Source organism: Rhea pennata, chromosome 14 (genome assembly GCF_028389875.1).
Source record: "Rhea pennata isolate bPtePen1 chromosome 14, bPtePen1.pri, whole genome shotgun sequence".
In the NCBI taxonomy this organism is placed as follows: domain Eukaryota; kingdom Metazoa; phylum Chordata; class Aves; order Rheiformes; family Rheidae; genus Rhea; species Rhea pennata.
Genome location: NC_084676.1, coordinates 2821319 through 2841073, shown reverse-complemented (window position 1 = coordinate 2841073; position 19755 = coordinate 2821319). Strand labels below are relative to the sequence as shown.

Below are 19755 nucleotides of genomic sequence, written 5' to 3'. Positions count from 1 at the left end.
AGCTGAGTGAATGTGGAGATCTCAGCTGTATACACACAGCCATACCCAGACAGACACACTCATGCTCATGCTCCTCTCTATGAGGATTCCCTATCTAGTCTTTCCTTAATCTGTTTCCTTTTACCTAAAAGATAGAGGCTTAGAATAAAATAACAGAGCACATATGAAACAAATAGCATTTCTTACCAAAGGGAAATGAAGGCAAGGATAATAAAGGATTTCTTGCAAAAACTGCACATTCTCATAATACTAAATCCTCTAGTCGAGAGCACTTCCACATTCATAGGATCGGTAAGGTTGGAAGGGACCTCTGGAGATCATTCAGTCCAACCCCCCTGCTCAGCAGGGTCACCTACAGCATGTTAGACAGGGTTGCGTCCAGGCAGGCCTTGAAGATCTCCAGAGAAAGAGACTCCACAGCCTTCCTGGGCAACCTGTGCCAGTGCTCTGTCACTCTCAGTGAAGAAATTCCCCCTCACGGTCAGGCAGAATTTCCTGTGGTTCTATTTCTGCCCATTGCCTCTTGGCCTGTCACACGGAGCAACTGAAAAGAGTTTGGCCCCGTCCCCTTGACACCCTCCCTTCAGGAACTTGTTGATAAAATCCCCCCTCAGCCCTCTCTTCCCCAAGCTAAAGAGGCCCAGGTCTCGCAGCCTTTCCTCACAGGGCAGGTGCTCCAGCCCTCTGATCATCTTTGTAGCCCTACACTGGACTCTCTCCAGTAGTGCCATGTCTCTCTTGTACTGGGGAGCCCAGAACTGGACACAGTACTCGAGACGAGGCCTCCCCAGGGCTGAGGAGAGGGGCAGGATCACCTCCCTCGACCTGCTGGCAGCACTCTTCCTAACGCACCCCAGGACACCTTTGGCCTTCCTGGCCACAAGGGCACATTGCTGGCTCATGGTCAATCTGTTACCCACCAGCACTCCCAGGTCTTTCTCTGCAGAGCTGCTTTCCAGCAGCTAAGCCCCCAACCTGTACTGGTGCATGGCGTTATTTCTCCCTAGGTGCAGGACTCTGCACTTGCCCTTGTTGAACCTCATGAGGTTCCTCTCCGCCCAGCTCTCCAGCCTGTCCAGGTCTCTCTGAATGGCCGCACAGCCCTCAGGTGTATCTGCTACTTCTCCCAGCTTGGTATCATCAGCAAACTTGCTGAGGAGGCACTCTGTCCCCTCATCCAGGACATTGATGAAGAAGTTGAACAGGATGGGACCCAGTACTGAGCCCTGGGGAACGCCACTAGGCACAGGCCTCCAACTAGACTCCACGTCACTGATGACAACCCTCTGAGCTCTGCCTTCCAGCCAGTTCTCAATCCACCTCACTGTCCACTCATCTAACCCACACTTCCTGAGCTTCTCTAGGAGGACGTTATGGGAGACAGTGTCAAAAGCCTTGCTGAAGTCAAGGTACACAACATCCACTGCGCTCTACCTATTCAAGACCAAAGAGACTTTTCACCAATCACAGGCTCTAGTGTCTCCTATGTAAGACTAGGACGTCTGCCACAATTTAGACAAAATATTTCAAAGCCTAAAGACAAACAAATTCATTTACAGAATCCAGAGAAAACCACCTTAGAGGATTTCCTACTAAAACAAGGCATACTGCTGATAGCCTCTCTCTCCATCATATTCTTTCAGTAGAAAGTGGTGTCTAATATGGAGAAGGGCAGACACGATTACCCATCTCTCTTAAAGGGTGCTGGGACAAGCTAAACGTGCTATTTCTGTGTGCCAGTGGAGAAGCAGTATACGTTCCTTGGTAAGCCTTCCACTGGTGACCCTCCTGCCTCAGCAGGCTCTGTTCGTTGTTGTAGTTTGGCACTTTAATCCACATGCCTAGAGATGAGCATCTTCTCCTTTTTGAAAGGTGCGCTTTGCAGAAATTTGCTGCGATAGCTGAGATGCTCCCCTCACAGGCAACCTAGCTGGAGCAGCTCTGACATGCCTTTTAAAAACGAGTTTGTAAAAATTCAGTGCAAAGGACAACACCGCATGTGTTTCAAGAGACACCAAGGCAGGGGACTCCTGGCAAAAGAAAATGCATAAAATGGCATTACATGCTGTTTTACATACAAATCCGTTAGGATGTCTTCTTCTTCCACAGGTATGAACAGCACTTGGCCTAAGAGAAAGAGGGGAGGGGAAAGCTAGGTTCTTCCAAACCTAAAGTGAGTGGCTTCCCTCACCCGGGTCAAAAGAATTCAGCCAGCCACAGTTACAGGCACAGTATTTTCTGAAGCAATTCCCGAATTGTCAAATGCGGCCAGAAATAAATGTCCCTGTTAGAACAGTACGGTATATTCTAGCTTTCATGTTCCCTGTGCATCTGGACACATTAGTTCACTCTGTTGCCAGGGGAGAGGAACAAGGCTGATGGGCTTTACTTAAAAGAAACATAAAAAGGGAAGGAAACCGAGCAGCCTCCAGTAGCCTGAATGACTCCCATGTGACCAGTTCTCCGAGCTTCTATTTTGAGCAAGCAGTAAATAAAAGGGAACGCGAATCCCAGTGCGTATGAGCTTACAAATGCAGCACAATTGAATTAAGGATGTTACCATCCGAGAAGACACAAGCCTTTCCTCCTCCTGCATCTTCATGCTTTCCTCAAACAGAATTTGACTAAGACTACGCCAAACCCACGAGCAGGAATCTCGGCGTGGATGTGCTTAAGCGGCAGCTGTTTCAGTGACGGCCTCCTCTTGCCACCGTGCACAGCAGTACAGGTTCATGCCACAGCAGGACAAACAGATTGCTTTATTCAATAAATCAACAACGACATCCCCATCTTCAGTAACAAGATTTGGGTAGTCACTTTAAATATTCAAGGCATTTGAAACCAGACGAGGTCTCCACTCTTGTTCAGTTTGGGAGATTTTTAAACACTACTCACAAAGAGTGTTTCAGGTTGGGTTGACATGAATAATGTGATTAAAATTGCTGATTTAAATGAGCAAGCTGGAAACTCTGAATTTTAATCTTGTTTCAATATGTAGCTTCTAAATATTTCCCTTAAAAATAGTTGATTCTCTTTGATTCCTATAATTTAATATTACTCAACAACTAGGCGCATACATAAGATCTATACATATGTAAGCAGTTATATAGTTTCCCATTCTCTTGATATAGAATTGTATTCTTAAGAGGGCTTTTTTTGTTTATTTATTTTTTTTTTAACTAGAGGATTTCAGTTTCACTTATTTGTATCAAGCTGCATTTGGGAACTGAAATTCAATTTAAAAATGCATAAAAATCCAAGATTTCAGCAATTTTAGGAGCTTTTATCTCCTCCAAACATAAGAAGAATAAAAGTATGCTTATCAAAACAGTTTTGCATTGTAAGTGGAGACACTATCTGAGGTTATTGAATTAACCTGTTACTGAACGGTAACATAGGAGCAAAGAGTAATAATAGAAATTAAAAAAAAATTTTTTTGCCCCACGCTAGGCAGAGCAGAGCAGCTGAGGGGCTGCTTGGGGAGGAGAAGGGACACTGGCCCCTCTGCCTAAAGTGGCTCTTGCCTCCGAGCCCAAAAGCACCAGCACGCAAAAAAAGACGCGGCGCTTCCAAGGCCTTTTTGCATTCCTACGTTTGGACGTATTCTGGCCGACTTGGAAGTTGCTTTAAGTGACACAAAGGAAGAATTTAATTTATAGCCCCATTCTTTTAATCTTGCCCAGCCAGATTTTTTTTCGTCCAGACCTCCGTTTATTTCTTCTTATAATATATTAGATGGAATAAGAGCACCGGAGTCAGCTTCAAGGCACCGACTCATTCTCAGGGGTTCTGCTGACATTTATAAACTGATCCTATTTCTCTCTCGTGTTTTATGTTATCAGCTAAACCTGTCGACTTAAATTATTGCCTTGTAACCAAATCACAGTTATCTATTATTCTGCTATGTGTACGTTGCTGAAGCTTTGCGCCTCAATCAAGTTTTGCAGGGGCTGAAAACAGGACTATAAATAAATAAACAAATGGAAAACAGCACTCGCTCCCATTACATTGACAAGTAAGGGAAGAGTTGGACGCACTCGGCACAGAACGATTGCAATTAGAGTGCTCCGGGGCTTAACATGTGTCACGCAGCAATATTCAAGGGAGTCTTTCCGTTTTTAAGCAAGGATCAAATGGCCTAACACGCTACCTCATTAAACGAGAAAGGTCTAATCCCACGCAGCACCTTTCCAGTAAGTGATTTTGTTTAGAGCTGGCCATAGTTGGCAACTGGTTTCATGGGGACACATTGGGACAAGGCTGAGCCCCCATTTGTTATATATAGCAACAGGAAAGCATTAAAATAGCAAGGGAAGTTTTACATAACACATATAGCAGCTTTACAACATACATGCTATCTCATACAGAGATCATGTAATAACTCACTGTGCTCCTGGGATGAGTTTCTCCATCTCCTACCTACTACTCGTCCCTCTCACTGACTAAATTCCTGACTGCAACCATCAACCTGCTGAGCAAGGGATGCCCAGCATGGACACGCAACTCCCCTCCTCCAGAAACACCTTCAGGCACCACTTTGGTCCCTGCGGCAGAGAGTGTTGCTCTGGAAAGGCTTCTGCAACAAAAAAAAAAAAAAAGGGTGATCCAGCTTCCCGAGGCAGATCCCTCAAGCCCAGCCCCCAGCCCACCTTCCCCCCAAGTGAGTGTCCTCATGTGGCATTGGGAAAAAATAAATAACACCACCACCAACAAAATCTATTAACAGTGTCAAAATCCCATTTATGATTCAGTAACTAGCTCTGCAGTTCTCAGAAATAATCCTGATATCTGAGTAAGTGTCAGATAACATCTTCTTTTCTTGACCCTGTTTCTTTCAGCACAGGAGAAAGAGGCAAAAGGGACCTTCTTTTTAATATAGGCAACAAAAGAGTACATGAGTCAATGTGTAAATGTTCCCAGCAAAACAAACTGGCAGTGCTGCAATATTAAAAATAATAAGGCTGTACGAGACTGACAGATAAGAGCATCCTCAAGAAGTTATCTGATGATAACTTCTGAGGGGAAAAAAAAAAAAAAAAAAAAAAGACACACACACACACACACACACACACACAAATCCCAGGAAGCAGCACAGCTCCCCTTTGCTGGCACAGTTGGATCAGGATGGCTGCATGAAGAGAGACACACCACAGTCCCAGCAAGCACTGCAGAGAGGCTGGGACATCTTGGTGTCCTCCAGAGCTCCAAAAAGTCGTAACTAACCAACCAACAACATCAAGGTGAGCCCTTGGCACTGAGCACAAGAAGTGCTCAGATCAGAAACACCTTTCATCTCCTAGTTGCACAAGGCTGGGGACAGAACCTAGGTTGGAGCTAGGAGATAACCATGCAAGGCACATGTCGGGTTGCAAGAGGGCACTAAACTGCCCGTGCACAGCACCAGCATGCCTTCTCCTCCTCCAGGGGGCTCTAGTTGCATGAGTCCGTTTCTCATGCTTAATGCTGTGCTCAATATAAAATGGAATCTAAAGGGGGTCGGTACGTGCTCCGACTCTGGACTCTCCAGTGAGCGTTGCTGAGCAAGGAACAGGCAGCCAAAGCCCGAGTTTTTATGAGGGTGAGTCATAATGTTCCTTGGATTGTTCATTATTTCAAAACAGAACATTTTTACATACAAAAGGAAGAGGAGAAGGCACAGGTCAGGAAGAGATGGATTATTGATGAAAAGAGGAAGCACAGAGCCTGAATCTCATTTTGCTGTTTCACACCCTGGTTTTTTAGTCATCTAGAGCCTTTCATATTATTTCTCTATCTGGCACTCACAGCTCCTCCCAGTTAAGTACCATCTGAAAAGGTAATTAGCATGCTATATATCACTTCTTCCAGATTTAACTGTATCAGGCCTAAAAAGTCCTCTGCGGAACCCACCCCACCAATCACCCCAGCAAGCCAACGTGCTTCCCTTTTACTTCATTTGCAGCGCACAGTCACTAGGAAAACTCAGGTTCAAAGACATCTGTGTTGAAATTTCAACTACAAACTCCTATGACACTGTATCAAATGCTCTACTAAGATCCCATGGCAACTTCCAGTGCAACTCTTACTTCTGTAAGTGCTGTTCTTCTACCAGGAAATCAGTCTTGTCTGCTGAGCACCACGCACCCTTTATGAAACACTATGAGCTAGTCACTGCCCGTCACTCCCCAAATTCTCAGGTCTGCAGCAGGAGCTCTAATTAGCTACCTAATTAAGTATAGAGAAAATGTTCTTTCATTATCACTGTACGTTTGCCATGTTTATAAACTGTTTCCTAAGCATGTGCTTTGGGCATATGTAGGGAACAGGATGCAGGATGAATTCTTGGTATGATCCACTACGGCCATTTGCGTAATGCCATTTCTGCCAGTGGCTGCCTACCTCAGTGGCCAAAGACATCCCCATGTTCTCTGTCTGCAAATGAAAAGTTCTGGTAGTGCAAGACATGTTTCTGTCATCATTATTTTGTGTTATCGCTGCACCCAGGAAACCCTGATATGGTCAACGATCCCGTTGAGCTATCTGCAGTACAAAGAGATGCCTCTTCACGGGATTATGGAAGAAAGTGCAATATAGCTTTGTTTGTTGTTATGGGAAAAGCAAACAACAATTCAAACTGCTGCTTTGTTTTGCTTTCCAGAGCACATAGACAAACATGGAAATATCTTTAGAGCAGGAAGGGCCTAATACCAGGCTTGATGACACTGATGGGATCCTACCAACAGGGCTGAGCAACAGGTAAGCCCAGTGAGCACACCGCTGTCTGTGTTCACTAGGTGGACCAAAAAAACTTCATATAAGGTAGCATTACTGAAGCATAAGGCTACCAACTCCCCGAACAGCCTTTTCTTACTAAAAACAAGCAAAACTAAAATTGCATAAGCATAAAAAAAATATTAAGGTAGAGTCTTAAGCACCACTGCCCCAGAATCCTAAGATGTGGAGGCTGCACTGCCCAAAAAATTAGCCAGCTCTCAGCAATAACTAGCACTGGTTTCTTCCGATGACCAAATTTGATGAATTATTGAGAGACTGAATGAACAGTTGAAAAAAAAAAATAAAAGAAAACAAACCCAAGGATGTTTCATATTAAACGCACCTTAGTTCCTTAGTTTATCTGACAAACATCTTATGTAATACTCCACACTAGGCTAATAAATATCCTGTAGTTCAGCCTGTCAAAATGGTGCTGTGTAAATAAGAAATCTCCAGCACCAATTTTGACTGCTCTAGCAGAGTCGGGACAGCAGCCATTAGAAATGCTTGAAGTTAGCCATGGGTGAATGAGTTCCCACTCTGAGTCCTGCCGAAGCTGCTGGCAGATAAGCCACCCGCAGAAGGGGGCTCACCCCAGGGAAAGCCCCAAATTACTGCTTTATAATACATCCTGCCACAAAGTGCCCCTGTCTTGTGTTTTTGCCCAGGACCTCCTTCCGTGTCCAAAAGAAGAAACACTCCACTGATTTCAGCTGGACTTGAATCATACACTGAACAGAGCGCTGAGAAAGCACCGCTTTCCATTCCAGGCTCTCATTATGTTAGAGACTAGTCATTTACTGATCCTTGCTGGGCTATTATTTTCCTTTGGCTGATGCCACAAAAATCACTGCATGGTCTCAAAGTGCCAAGGGCTCAGTAAACGCAAGATTAAGGGGGGACAACTCCCTGCAATACACTTTGGAGGAACTTTATATTTCTTTGCCTAAGACTTTAAAGTCAACCGCTTGCTGCAATAATGAGCATGTCTTTAAACACCATCCATCCGGGCTACTGCTCAAACATTTGTTTATCAGAAGAGGGTTTTAAAACTACTCTTTTTGTTCTAGTGCTAAGAAGTTTTCTCTGTAATTTTTTATTCCTCAGCAGATATAACAAAAACATTTTAAAAAGTGATTTTGGAATCAAATCTCTCCTTCCATGATCTAATCTGCAGCTAACAGAAAAGAAAGCAGCTCAAGGAGTGCACTCTCCAGTAAGTAATACTCAATCAGATATACAAGCACATCAGTTAAATTTGGACACTCAGTTGGACAACCACTCACATCAAAGACATGACTGCCAATTTAATGAGATCCAGTGCTCTCCCACTGCACCACTATTTCTGTTCTCTAAACTGATCAGTAAGTCTTTGGGTGTCCTTCCTCTTTCCTCCTCTCTCCCCCGACTCTCAGCCTCACTTCCCAAGCTCAAAGTGCTCCTGCAGTGGCCACAGCAAGAGCCACTTGACTTAATTTTCCATGCACCTCACCCTCACACAGGCGCATATGCTCAGAGCTGAGCTAAACAACACCTAAAAACTGATCTGAAACTCAAACCTCTCTTGGTAGGGTAACCAAGTTGGCTATCACGCTCCAGGGCAGAGCACGTGTCTTCTGCAATGTGCCTGCCACTTTCCTGGATGCTCTAAAATAGTAAACAAGGGAAGCGAAGGCGGATGCTAGCGGGCTGCTCAGGGAGAAAGACTCTTCGGGAAGGAGAGATGGGAGGGCTCGAGAGAGGACATATGGTGCCTCTTTGATGAGAGTTATTGCTGTAGCATCTGTTGAGGTATCTTCTACTGCTGCCAATAGAGAAAAGCTTCATATGGCAAAGAGCTCTTTGCAACAAGTACTTCACCCTTCTACCTCCCTCTGCACAGGCTTCTTTTTTACTTGCACTAAACAGTAGAAAATAAACCAGAAAAAAAAAAAAAAAAAAAAAAAAAACAGCATGGAGGAAGGAAGAAGGGTTGCCCTTCTATAAAACTGGCAAAGCCACAAGTTTTCACATTACAAGCAAAACCTTATCTCCAACTTCTAGTCAGTCACTTCTTACACATTACCACACACCCTTGCTTACCGCATGATGCACGTACTTAGTGATTCAATACAAAGTACTTAATCTATTTTCTGTTCTCATAGTGGGCTCGATTCTGTGAGCTGCAGCACAACTTCACTGTTTAGAAAGTTTAATCCCACAAAGGTCTTTGCAGCAGAAGAAAAGTGGAGATTGAAGGTGTCCAGTCCCATACTGAACTGTTTGGCTGCATCTCCAATTATTTCAGCTAGAAAGGGATATGCCAGGCTGCACGGACATTGCAATGACCTCTGTCTCACCGTCATGCTAAGTCAATATCAAACACAAATGGTATTTACACAAGCCAGCTGTAATCCCTGTCCAGCTACATTATTTATCCCTAAGCCTAAACTACTTTATAATGTCACCACAACCTGGTAAATAATCGTCATTGCAGAGGCACACTTGTTATACCTGAAAGGCCATCTGGAGTGCTGCAAGCTGTCCTGCTCACCAATGTTTGGAGAGGATCAGTGCAGAACACATGCAAAGGAGGACAACTAGGATGATCAGGACAACCGAGAACCTGACAAAAGGGTCTAAGGATAGAATTCATCCTGCCTAATTTTTACTATTTAAAAGTTAAGGTACTTTTTCTGAGCTAGGCACCATTGCCTTCTTTGTAGTGTAAGAAAAAGTCCATTACCTCCAGAACATCATCCACCACAACTGTCCTCAATATTTGTCTGAGAGAGGGAAAAAATCATCCTCAAAAAGCCTCTCTTTCTCTCACCACTATTAAGATGACCAAAATAAACAAACATAAGGGCAGAGCAAACTACCCTGGAGGAACCTGCAGTGTGGAGGCATGGAAAGGATACACTTCCTAGGGAGGGAGAATCAAGTGAGATCAATGCAGGTGTGAGAACCAAGGGGCCTAAGCTGGCCATGGTTAATCCATAGTTGGAAATGAAAAGATGAAGCCCAAGATTCTGTAACAGGAGGAGAGAGGGACAAAAAATATGCTGTTTCCAAGAGAAAGGCTGGTAAGTTTGGGAAGGGTTTATGACAGGGTCTTGGTGATATCTGTTCTGTGTTTATAAAGCACTCTAGGTTGAAACTGAGAAGACATACATGTGCCACAGAGGAGAAACAAACTCGCTTCTCACAGCTCCAAATACTACAGAAAGCATTTCAGGACATGCTGTATTGCTGGCAGTGAAAGCGTGCAGCTTATTGACTTGAATTGCATCTCTACTAGATGTGTGTCAGTTGGCTCATCTCAAACTTTTGCTTAAGTGGTCACATCAGCATTCCAGCACCCTAATTTCCACAAGCCTACAGCGTCTACCAGAGCCAAGAGACTCCAGGTCTGCAGAGAGTCGGACAACCGTTTCCCTTGTTAACGTTGAAAGGTGGCTGATCTGAAACTGCTGGCTGCGAGACTAGCAAAACATATTGAATAAAAATGTCTGCCAGCTATGCTGCCAAGCGATAGTGAGAATGAATTTGAATAATAAAAGCTGGAATAAGAAGATGCCTTAGAGAACTTATTGGTGTAGTACTTTCCTAAGCTCCAATTTAAAGGCTCAGTTCTACAGCTAATGCAGTCGTAAGGGACATTAGCCTAATTTTTGTTGGGAGGAGTTGTCAACACTGCAGTGTTTAAGACAGACGCTAAGGACTTGTTTTTATCTCAAAGACAGATCACAAAGAAAGAAAATAATTGTGCCATACTCGGTTCATAGAAGAGCAAATGCACGTTCTCCTTGGGCCTAATCATGGAGTGTTCTTTTTACAATAACACATGCACAAGCATCCTCTGATTTTACCAGGTGTGCAGTGCCCACACTGCAGCCGAGACCAGATCCAAATGCACAGACCTGTACACAGGAACCTTGTAGGATATCAAGCATATGTGAAGAAAACTGGTGGTGGAAATGCAGAATTGGCTTTACCTTCTCAGGGATTCAAGCAGGAGGTTAAAATCAAATTTGCCTGGCCCGATTTTTAGAGATACTCTATGGGTGAGTCAGCAGAGAATGAAGAAAAGAGAAGCTGTACCCTGCATTTTCAGAAACAAGTTTGCATGATCCTGCCCCCCCCATGTCTCCCTTAATTACTTTGATATCCATCATGATGGAGTCATTTAGTGATAAAAATTGCAATTCCTCGATAAATTATAGCGTGCCACCCCTGGCACATACTCATTTTGGCTGAGCAAGGCTGCTCCCATCCCTTCTTCCTTCCTGCTTCCTCATCAGCAAACTGTCTTCAGCCAGATGCTAAACCTTGGCCTTTGCTCTTCAACTTCAGCATCCTGACAGCAAAAGTGGCCCTGATAACAGACATCTTCCCCCATGAGCCACTCTAAACATCCAGGCCTGAATCTGATCCTCCAGCTGTACAGCACTATCAAACAGAAGTCGTTTTAAAGAACTAAAATGTATTAAAGCTATATTTCCACAAACCCACAGCTTGCCTAGGTACCTTAATACCAGCATGGCTTCATACTTTCCATGCACCAGTCTCAGATTGTATGTACAAGTCTAAAATAATAATGTTGGTGTGGTGGCATAAATGCCAGTCTAAGACACATAGCTTCCCCAAGCGCAAAGTTGAAAATTTCTTCTTTATTTGCAGTTATGCTGAAGTAACAGAAGTATGACCTTGCCCTGGCTTAGGAATAGGGAATCTGCCTGCAAAGGAAGCCCGACAGCAGTGCGATACTCGACTGCAGTCTCAAAGGCAGGACAGTGGCTCTGCTCTGCTAAGAAATCTGCGCTCGCACTAAAACTAAATCATTACAATAGCCAGTAATGTCCCTCGGGAAGGAAATCCTCTCAAAGATAAATCAATAACTCCGTGTAATTTTAGCATGCAGCCAGGAGAATTTACATTGCCAGTAAGGCTGACAGCTCTGCCACAGAGACAGAACTACAGCATCATCAAACGGCACGAGCACAGTCCCCGTGCTCAAGCTCAGGCTCTCCCTGAGAGTTGCAATGCCAGGAGGAGGCCTGGCCTCTGGAGTGCTGGGACTCGCAGGGACCCAAAACGAAACAGCAGCCAGCAGGGATGCGGTGCGGCCGAACTGCCTCACCGCAAACCCACCTTTTCCCAGCTGTGCTCTAGTCGCTCTCCTTGCCCCGGAGCTGGCTGCACCTCCACAGCCGCAGGCAGAGCCAACAAACATGTTTCAGTCTTACCTAGTAAAAAGTGCATAAAGATAAAGCAAGAGTTAAAACAGGCACAGAGCACCAGAGTATAGGGGACACACCACAGTCATAGTCTTCCATCTCTTGCCGGGGCTACAGCGGTTCCCATCAGTCAAGCCATCAGCAAAATCAGGCAACAGTGATATGCTGCAGAACATACCACGATTAATGAGACTGCAATTTATGTAATTATATTACATAAATTACTTACTGGGCCAATAAGTTCAAGGCAACTAATGACACCTTCCAGCTGTGGTTCACCACTGAGCAGTAACTATCCAAAAAAAAAAAAAAAGAAAAAAAAAAGAAAAAGAAAGAAAAGAAAGGTCTCTAATTATTCAGTAGTAGTTCTCCTCACAGAGTCTCAGGGTCAGTTTGCAGGAGAAGGTGGCCTGAATTATATTTTCGTTTCCAGAACATCAATGGAATTGTTAACTAAGTTCCAATGCAAGGTCAAAGTCTGCCCATAGTTATGTATGCCATCCCCCTCCAGACTGCTGGCTCGCACAAGTGCTGGTCCTGCTACAGCCAGCCAGATTTAAGCCTGGGAACGTCCTCTGTTGTATGTTTAAAATAGCAGTAATCTGTGATAGTCCTCTGAGAGATGCGGTACCAGCGTCTTTCTGCCACCCCTTTCTCTAGTAGACGGGAAGTTCCCAGCATACAGAAAGAACCTACAATAACTAATTCCCTGGAAGATAAAACTGGCCTCCATAAGGCAAAGAACATTTTCTTCTAAGGTCAAACAGCAAACACGTACACACCCGCCTCCAGAGACCTGCAGCAGGGCAGCTTGCACCACCCTGCTTTGCAGGGTCCCGAGGCACACGCACTCGGCACTCTTTACACAGCTAGCTTAGGTTGCTGCTTTTTTCCTTTCATGCTTTTAGGGTCTCCAGCACCAAACAGCCACATCTGTACATGCAAGCAGCCCTCTGTCCTGTTGTAAACCCCCCCCTGGAATAAGGGCTGCATTTTAGAGCCCCTGTGCTGTCACACATGCAGTGTGGCCAAACAGGTAAATCCTCCTGCCACCAGCCCACACAGCTGTGACACTGGTCTACGTTTATGTGGCTCCTAACACTCTTCCTCAGTCCCATCCTGTTCTCGGATGCACCCATGTTCCATAAAGAAACGACAGATTGAGGGCCTACATCTGCAAATGCAAATTTGCAGCAACTTCAGATGTGGCTTGTGTTTCCACACTGTTTCATCAAGACTCTAGACTCTGGCCTTCCTTTTTCTCGAAGACCCTAGAGCGCCAACATCTGTTAGCAGAGCTGGGCAGTGCTGATCCAAAGAGCTGCAGGGGTAATACAAACACCCCAAGCACAGCCAGGCCATCCTGTCATACCCCTATGATGCAGAACTCATGCACAAAACTACCTGAGAAGCCACAGCTGAACCATCTGCAATGATAGCACAAGGCAGGAGATCCCACAAGCATACCTCTGTGTCCAACATAAAACCAAAATCAAACCCAACTAGAAAATCTGAAATGAATGGTCGTGTATCATCCCAGCTCTTATGATGCTAACCCACCAACAAACCATAAAACAGCTGTAACCCCTGTTCTTATGGCAGCTCTGCACAAGATGTTCAGTGCCTTAGGACTACACTCCTGGTTAGGAGCAGGCAAAGCTTTCCAAGTAGCTTCCAGGGCTCAACAGCAGCATCCTACAAGAGGGAATATGCAAAAGTCAACCTAGCGATGATCAGGAATACATATATAAAGTAATTTGTCACACAGCAATTTGTGTGCACTCAAATGTTCTGCAATACAATTAGAAATCGATAGCAAGAAGCAGAAAGCCTCAACCACACAGTAAAATATAAAGAATACTTGTAACATTGATTTTAAAAGAGCCTAAGAGAAGACAGTTGCAGAGAAACTTCAGAAAGCAAAGCAAAATGCCTGAATTGAAGCTTTTTTTTCTTAAAAAGACATTAATAATGGATTTTCAATGCACAAAGAAAAACTGAAACCCACACCAAATTCTCCTGGTAATAACAGCTTTCTGCAAAGCCCAACTATTAATGTAACAGGGATGTCCATCAATCAAGCACAAAGAAAGTACTTTCTGAGCTAAAAAAAGGAGGAAGCAAACATCTGCTTTTTTTGTAACTTAAATTTTGTCCTTAAATGCAAGGAATATAATAAATTATTGGAAAGCTGGGCTTGAGCCAATTTTATTCCATCCCGGACAACTAAATGCTGAGCACAGAGGTACAGGCACACAAACATCTTGCCACAGTGATTTGTGCCTGGCAGGAAACAGGAGAAGCAAGCAGAGTTTTATTTGTAGACTGAGCAATGCTTGAAAAATCCCTGTCCTTCTCAGCACCCAAAACGCAACGAGTTCCCAACAACAAGCAAGCAGTAACACACACAGCAAGGTGACAACAGGTTGCAATTCGAACATGTCTTCAAGTCAGGGGGTTTAGCAGCTCCCTTTTGCAATTAAGGAAGCTTTTGTAAACTCTTTTCCACCTTCAGCCATCCTAAATCTGCCTAAGACTCTGTTACATGCTGAAGTGATACTCGAGTAGGGTTAAAAGGAATAAAAACTTGCTCCAAGACGACAGTCGTATCCCTCCTCGTTATAGTCTCCTTTTTCAGTTTCCTCATGCTCCCTGCAGGCAGTTACAGTTATTAAGAGAATTTTTGTTGCTTGCATTTCTCAGTGTTCTCATCTCTGGGTCCATCCTCTCAGATGAGCACTGCCTGACTGCAGTGTTAGGAGCAAACCTGAGAACTGCTGGATTTACACCAAAAAAACCCAGTCAGCAAAGAAAGTAACTGGGGTGCCATTACACTTCCAATACTTCCTCTTTCTTTAACCAGACTAGGGGAAAACAGTGCTGGAGATAATGAAGAGAATTTACAGATTCCACTAGAAGAAGCTGCAGGCATCACTGCATCTAAGTCTTAATATATTCTGAAGAGTGACACTATAAAATGACATTATGGAAGTCTGTATTTACTGTCTCTCCATGCTTTCTGTATCCATGGTGCCGTGTTACATTTAATAACTGTTCTTCGCCCCAGCTGCCAGTGTTGCAAATCCTGCTTGACACCTGACAAACTAACTGTTGGGGTTAACCCCCTGCACGAACACGCACATCTTCACCCAGTTTAAAGCTGTGGTAGCGCATACAGGGATAAATGATTAAAACAATCCTGCTTAGGTGATGCACAGGAAAGAACAGACCCTCTCCTTGTTTCTCAAGTGTGTTGGCTCCACAGGGCTAACTGTAATACAAAAGGAGAAATGTATTTTTGTCCCTACTCAGCAGTCTGAACCCATGCAGGCAAGAAATAGAGCCGTTGGTAAGAAGCTACGTTTACACACAGACACTTTTCAGAAGAGAATCACATTGTGAGAACTGTAGAAGCATCACCATCGCGCCCACCGCAGTACCAGGAGCACTGGTGCTTGCAGACCAGCACACGAGGATGTTGGTTTGCACCACAGCCTGCACCCAACAGCACTGGTCCACAGGCGCCTGCCGTGTCATGGGGTGATACAGTGTGCTCCATGTAACACACTCCATGGATGCCAGGGGAGAGAAATGTCGAGTTGTTGGTGCCCACCTCCATATTCTGATCGCATAGTGGTGGTAAATCTGGAGAAGAGCCACGTGCAGCTCTGAAGTTACCCTGGATTTGTGCCAATTGGTGATCAAAACAAAAATCCCTCTGGCAGGCCACCTGGCCCAGCCTATGCCATCTCCCTTTCAGAAGGGCTGAAAACCCTTCTGAAAACCCTTTCAGAGTTTGTCCCTAGTTCAGTTATGACTACAGGCACTTCAGCAACCCCGTATCTGCCTTTTAGGCCTGAGATACAACCTTTCTTGAAATGTGGTCTTTACCAAGTATCTTGTTTTGACTACGTAGTATTCCTTACTGTAATGTTCTATAAGAAGATCATCTTTGCAATCAGGCTAATAAGCTGTACATGGCCAGTGTCCTGGGTTGTAGATGGATACTTTACAAATATAAACTCTTGTTTGCACCACCTGTACTGCAGAGTAGCCAGATGAGGTCGTTCAACTCAGCCATCTTCAGAAAAAAACACAGATCAGTAGACTCAGACAGAGATCTAATTTTCTAGCTAGTGTAGAAGTGTAGGACAGTGAAAACAGCCCGTATAGATTGTTTGACATAATCTGAGAAACTCTGATAGACTGGATGAAGAACACACACATTCCCTTCTTGCAGAGCAGTAGCATTAACACCTCCGACCAACACAGGTTGATTTGGAAGATCCTTGGCTGTTCCTCCCCTCCTGCTGGCCAGCCAGACTTTGGCTTTCTTGGCAGGTAGCACAGGGCAAGGTACAAGCTCTCCCTCATCTGCAGCCTGCTCTGGTCCTCTTCCAGGACAGGTTACTGTCAGTTAAGGATGTACTTAAGGCTTGGAGAAGGGTGCCTGAAGAGACCAAGGGGAGGAAAGTTGGCACAAGATGATAAAACAGGGCTTAGCAAGAGAAATGCAAAAGGTCTCTTGCCTCATCTTTCAGAAAAGGCTCTGGCCCCACAGAATGACTTCACTTCACCCTTTGGCTCCTGGCTCCAGCCCTGTTGTGCCCCACATCTCCCAAATAGCTGGTTTCAGGCATCAGACTCTGCTTCTTCTCTTTAGAAAGGTCTCTAGTAACTCTTTCCATGCTTACTTCATTCAGGTTTCAGCTGATGTTAGCAAGAGGGAACAGCCAGCATTACTACCAGGAGCTGGAATTCTCCATGGAGCTCAGCATGAGATTCTCTATCTTAGAAAAAGGTATTGTCATATAGACTCATAGAACAGCTGCAGTTGGAAGGGAAATCTGGAGATCTTGTAGTCCAGCCCCCTGCTCAAAGCAGGGGCAACTTGAGCAGGTAGTCAAGACCAGACAAGTTTTGAATATCTCCAAGGATGGTAACTCCACAGTCTCTCTGGGCCACTTGTTTCAGAGCTCAGTACCCTCACAGTGAAATAGTTTTTCTGATGTTTAAGGAGAATTCTTGTGTTTCAGTTTGTGCCACTGCCTCTTGTCCTCTCAGAGGACACTACTGAGAAGAGTGTGACCCTGTGTTCTTCACACTGTCCCATCCGATATTTATATACATTGAGAAGATTTCCCTGAACCTTCTCCTCTCCAGGCTGAGCAGTCCCAGCTCTCAAGCTCTCCTCATCTAAGAAATGCTCTAGTCCTGTAACCATCTTTGTGGCCCTTCACTGGACTCACTTCAATACGTCTGTGTCTTTCTTGTTCTGAGAAGCCAAGCACTAGACGTAGTACTCCAGATATGTCTCAGCAAGGCTGAGTAGGGGGGAAGGATCACTGCCCTCTACCTGCTGGAGATGTTCTTCCTAATGCAGCCCAGGATGCCATTGGCCTTCTTTGCCACAAGGGCACATTGCTGGCTCATGGTCAACTTGCCCACCAGGACTCCCAAGTCCTCCTTCTCTGCAAAGCTGATCTCCAGCTGGCTGACCCCTCAGCCTACAGGTGCATGCAGTTACTCTTCCCCAGGGGCAGGACTTTGCACCTCCCTTTAATAAACTTCAGAAAGTTCTTTTCTGCCCATTTCTCCAGCATGTCAAGGTCTCTCTGAATGGCAGTGCAATCATCTAGTGTATAAACCAATTCTCCCCCCTTTTTTTATCATGAAGTCTGTAAATATCAAGCCTGCATAATTTCCCACCTCATCTGAGCTCTAGTTAATCAAGATAGAGAGCTCTAACCATTTCTGCATGTTATCAAGTGCAGAACAGTGAGATAACTGATTAGTAGTAACCTGGTTAGCAGGATAAATGGTGTTATAATTAATGAAGATCAGGTGGGCTTTGTTCCAAATAAGCAAAGCAGATTATATTAACATACAAATACATCTTAAAATACAATCCTGAAGATAACTTACAGGATAATTTAAAGGTGCTTTCAGAAACATCAGACACAAATGGAAAGGTTTCACTTGGGTTGAATGACAAATTCTAAAAATAAAACCTGGTCTGGGGTTAAAAATGTAAATTGTTGATTAGATCTATTTATTCACACCCTGCAGTGATGGTGGAGACATGCAGCTTAATGTTTTCTTTTTTACTTTGCAGGAGCATAGGCACATTCCTCTTATTGCCATTGCCGCCTGCAAGGTCTTTACAACCCTGGGAGATCTCTAGCAGAAGAACAGAAGAAATACCAAGTGACAGACCGCATACATTAATTCAGTATTCTGATAGCATCCTGTTGCAAACAAATGACTGAAGCAAAACTTCTTGCAGTCTTAAATAGCATGCAGAAAATCATGAGAGAGGAAAAAAAAATCTGAATTTAAGTAAGGTATTTTGAATGAGAAATGTTACCCTTAATTAGAATTTGCAACACTACCATGCTTAATCCTTCCAAAAATGTAAGTACATAATAAAAAATTAAACTTGAATATAGGTTTGCTAGGAGTTCTTGCAATAAATGGGAATTAGTTTTATAAAGTGTCAAAACAGACCCAAAGCGACTATATTTCTTTTCCTAGCTTGTACTAGTAGAGGAGAGCTAGAAAAGCAGATATATATATATATATATGTATATATATATATATACACATACACACACATATATGTATATATTTAATCTCAGAAGCTTCCCTGAGATGCTAAAGGAAGCTGTTCTAGGAATGTGGACGCATTTGTTTCAGTGAACATTTGAGTAAGAATAAATGCAAAATAAGCTTCTAGACCTCAAGAAACATCAAACAGTTGTTTTAATTTACATCACAGACAAATTCATAGTTGATTCTAAAATGAACAGAGGGCAGAGATCAGAGAAAATATCTCACTAAATCAGGACATCATGATGGATATTTAGAGTTTTCCTCAGAGGAGTGAGGTGCTTTTAATCCAGAATGGAGGATGCAGAGCAGATAGCTCTGAAGAGGTTTTGTGGAAAAAAGAGACTCTGTTGCTAGTTTGACCCTATAAATAAATTTATGGAAAATTTTTTAAAAATAGCTACAGCCACATCTGAACAGGAACACTAATTACAGCCATGAATTGCGAAGGACCAGATAAAACACTCCTTGCAGAAGCCACTCGATTGCATGCTGATGGCCTAAGAAAAATCTAATTTTGTCCTCACTAAAATCAGCTTCTTAGAAATTGTAATAAGCAGAGTCTTAGTGCACATACTGCCCATGTGGGAAACATCAGAAAGAATGGTTAGAGCAAGACCATGGGGAAAAACACTGCTTCCCAAATATGAAAAAGATACATTAAGAAACTACGCTTCAGTGATGTAAACCATCTAGACTGAACTCTAGAAAAAAGGGAGTGTTTAACTCCAAGAGCTATGCATTTTTATGACAACTCTCACATGCCCAGGACGAAAACCACAAACTCCTGGACCACATGGCCAAAAATATGTCTTAAGAAAAGGGGTTCAGAAATGATCCTTCTGGCCCTAGGCTGTAGCATACTGAAGTTGCTTTGGGGGCTAAACAATGCTCTGAAAAATGTTTAATCAAGGTAGGCAATCTGGAAGCAGAGAAAGACGGTGCTTTCTCCAGGGATGGAACAGACCGCCTGCCTTAGTCAGAGCCAACCTTGGGGAGCGAATTAGATAAAGTACAACAGAGCAGTCTGAAGACACAATTCCTGGAGTGCATCAACAGGTCAGGGATTCATTTATGCAGTTATGGAATACAACTGAAAAAAACACCAGCTCTGCAGATTCTCTCCCCGGCTAACTGCCAACCTCTGCGGAAGAGCACACAGTTAAACACAGTG

At 43.9% G+C, this 19755-nt stretch overlaps 1 protein-coding gene across 5 annotated transcripts in view; it reads right to left on the bottom strand.

The window, feature by feature from the left end:
* SIL1 (SIL1 nucleotide exchange factor) overlaps nt 1-19755 on the bottom strand; it is a 113605-nt gene that overhangs the window by 49319 nt on the left and 44531 nt on the right. The gene's annotated exons all lie outside the window — the stretch shown is intronic.